Source organism: Poecilia formosa, unplaced genomic scaffold (genome assembly GCF_000485575.1).
Source record: "Poecilia formosa unplaced genomic scaffold, Poecilia_formosa-5.1.2 Scaffold220, whole genome shotgun sequence".
NCBI lineage: Eukaryota > Metazoa > Chordata > Actinopteri > Cyprinodontiformes > Poeciliidae > Poecilia > Poecilia formosa.
In genome coordinates this window covers 1,012,621-1,015,983 of record NW_006800159.1, presented here as the reverse complement: position 1 = coordinate 1,015,983, position 3,363 = coordinate 1,012,621, and the positions used below count along the sequence as shown (strand labels likewise).

General features: G+C 37.3%; 1 long non-coding RNA gene across 1 annotated transcript in view; it reads right to left on the bottom strand.

The window, feature by feature from the left end:
* Positions 1-31: 31 nt before the first annotated feature.
* Positions 32-3,363, bottom strand: part of LOC107838206 (uncharacterized) — a 7,783-nt gene continuing 4,451 nt past the window's right edge. Inside the window, exons 3-4 of the long non-coding RNA XR_001664265.1 lie at positions 2,538-2,594; positions 32-902 (exon numbers count right to left, since the gene is read on the bottom strand). This is a non-coding gene — a long non-coding RNA (uncharacterized LOC107838206). The remainder of the gene's footprint in view (positions 903-2,537; positions 2,595-3,363) is intronic.

The window sequence follows — 3,363 nt, the reverse complement described above, 5'->3', positions numbered from 1 at the left end:
TTTAAGTTGTATGAGTTTTCACATGTTGTGTGTGTGTGTGTGTGTGTGTGTGTGTGTGTGTGTGTGTGTGTGTGTAATGGATTTGGACTCAGTTCTGTTATCTACAATCAGATATGAATTGAATCTTTCTGTCTTGGAAAGAACGATGAAAAGAAGTGACAAATGAAAAGATAAAACTGAACTGAATTATACCAAATTTATCAGTGATATATTGAATTGAAGTAATTGTAGTCAGATTGATTAGTAAAATAAAATAAAAATAAAAAATACTAAATAATTCAAATAAACAGAATTTTAAATAAAAGGTAAAACATCAAGCAGAATCACAGCTATGTGCACTGAATGCTCAAAGTGCAGGAGACTGAGGAGAACATTAAACTTAAACCCCCAGCCAGGTTTTCCTTAACGGTCGATGTGGAGGCTTTACAAACATAAAAAAAAACAGCATAGACCATAAAAACAGAAAGAAATTACCTCAAATCATCTCTTATCTGACTTGAGGACAATAATGACTAATATAGAAGTAAGCACACAAAAACACATGCAAAAAAAGAGCTAGAAGCTAGGAGCATGAAGAAATATTTTAACTAGGCATGTCAACAAATACCATGCATGGAATTCCACTGCTAATTTTAGACCTTGGACCTGTGTTTCGGAAGCAAAGGTTGAAGCCTCTGCCTGCTCTTGAGTTGCAGATGATGCTGCGATGCAGCACACAAACCGACGGGAACTCAGGAGTTAGGGTACACTCAACAGTCGATGGTTTTTTCCAGAGCTACAAACTCACCGACAGCGTTGAATGTTCCCCACAACTTGAACAAGTGAGTCTGACAGCAAACTATCAGCCGTCACCCAGCACAGTGAGGGTGAGACGGCCATGATGAGAGCCACGCAGGAGGAACCTGAGGAGGAACACAAGAGTTTATCAGGTGAAGACACAATGAAGAATGAAAAATTTGTGGGCAAGAAAGATAAACTACCTTTTGCAACGTTTCAATTAAATAAGAAACACAGTTAAAATCACACATCAATAAAACTGTTCACATGCTAAGTCTTTAAAAAGCCTAACACACCATCTTTGTCCTATCACTTCCTGTCATCTTCATTTTTTATGCCAGTAGTAACATCCAGTTATTGATCATGTGACTGGTGTGATACAAAAGTAAGTGTTTCTATTGCAGCTTTGCAAAATACTCTCATTTTGATATGGCCAAAAGAACCCCCACCTCATTGCATCACATAAACGTTTGATCAAAGAAACATTTTTTGATAAAAAGGTTTTGTGCTGGAGACGCTGCAATGGTGCAGGGGTAAAGAAAACCCATGAATGGAGGCCTTAGTTCTCTATGCGGCTGTCGCAGGTTCAAGTCCTGACTTCATGACCTTTGCCACATGTCTTCCCTTTCTGCCATACTCTTTATCCTGTCTGACCACTCTCAAATAAAGGCCACTGGAGTCAATAAAACCTGAAGAGAAAGGTTTTTGCCAGGATGAAGTAGTTTGTTTGGATAGATGGACCATACAAAACTTCAATGGAAACACTTGATATGCATCACACAAGACAGTTGTTCAACAATCGGATGTTACTACTGGCAGAAACGATGAAGAAGACAACAGGAAGTAGTAGTAGGATGACAGTTTGTTTTTGTTTTCATCATCACAGTTCACATTGTGCGTCATTCCAACATGTTGAATCCATAACTCTTCTGTAAAATCACCAACTACAATTTTGACAAAACGCCACATAAGTAGCTGCTCCCAGGTAGGTGTCTCGTCTGATTGGCTGTTAGATGATGAGCGCAACATCTGTCACTGCCATTTAATAACTTATTGTATAAACAAACTTATTTATGTGTTATTTTAATTTAATCTCTCATGAAATAGAAACACAGCAAAAGTGTGTTTTTTCAACATTAGCATAATTTAGACAAAGATTTGTGCACATTTGTAATGGAAACACAAATAATGAACATCTTCATAAAGACCAAGGAATCTGGTTCTTATGGAATAGTTGAAGTCATTGTTTAAAGAGAGCAAGATAGGGAACAGTAACATGTGGAAGCTGGTGGACCCATCACACCAAAATAGACAACAGACACACATGTGAGGTTGGATGGAGCTAAATCAGGACAATCCAGGAGGAAGAAACCTGTTAGAGGCTCCAGATGACCTGAGGTTCACCTTCCAGCAGCATAACCACCCTGAACATCCAGTCAGAGATATTATGGGATGGTTTATATCAGTGTACTCACTTAGAACAGGATCCTCATCCCTCCTCAGAGTATGATAGGAATTTACTAATAATGCCACTTTAGGTCCATCTCAGAGTGGCACATTGTACATGCAGTAGTACATGTGAACTGATTACGACCCAACTGCATTTGTGTTGCTGTTGGCAACACATTTATAGTATTCCCATCATTATTAATAGTTTCATTTCAACGGCAGGGGAAATCACAGTCACAGGGTTTGTTCTGGGTTTTTCACTGCATCATTGTGAATTACCATAACCCTGGTTATAACTCAACATTTCTCACCTGGTCTTGGCCTTTTGGATGGCTCATCACAGCACAGGATTCCTCTCACAGAGGAAGCTGAAGCACAAAATAATAATAAAAAAAACAGTAAATTTTCTGAAAATATACTATGTACATATACAAAGAATTAGAAATTATGTTAAAAATGCAGCACAGGACATGACTAGGGAACATGTTGCTTGCATCTAAACTGTTTGTTTTTGCTGTGCAGTATTCAACAGATGTTTTTCTGATCAAATTTCTGTCAGCTATAGATCATCAGGAAAGAATTCACAGTTCTTCACTTTTTCCAGATTTAATGTTACAACGTTATTCCAATTTGTAATTAAATTTATCTCTTTCTTTAAAATTCTGCACACAAATGTCTGACTGTGACAAGTTAGAAAAAAACGTTTTTGAGATTTTTGCAAATGTATTAAGAATATAAAACTGATAAATCACATTTCTGTAAGTATTCACGCCATGAAGATCATAACTGAGTTGCTTCCACTGGTCATCTCTGAGCTGTTTCTCCAGCTTAAATCAAAGCGCCTCATCGAGATCTGCAAGCTTTCTCCACACCTGAATCAAACCGATGACCAGGCCTTTTCCAAACGTGATTGCATCCTAAAGAGGGAATCCAAACATTTTACTCTCCTGTGTTGGAGCTGAGAGGGATCAAGCTCCAAAAAGACTCCAAGACCAGAGGCTTTAACTGCTGCCAAAGTTAGATCATCAAAGTATTAAGCAAAGACTGTAATTACTTAAGTGGATGTTATTATTATTATTGTTAAAAAAATGAATTTGCAAAAATCTAATATATGTATATATATATATATATATATAT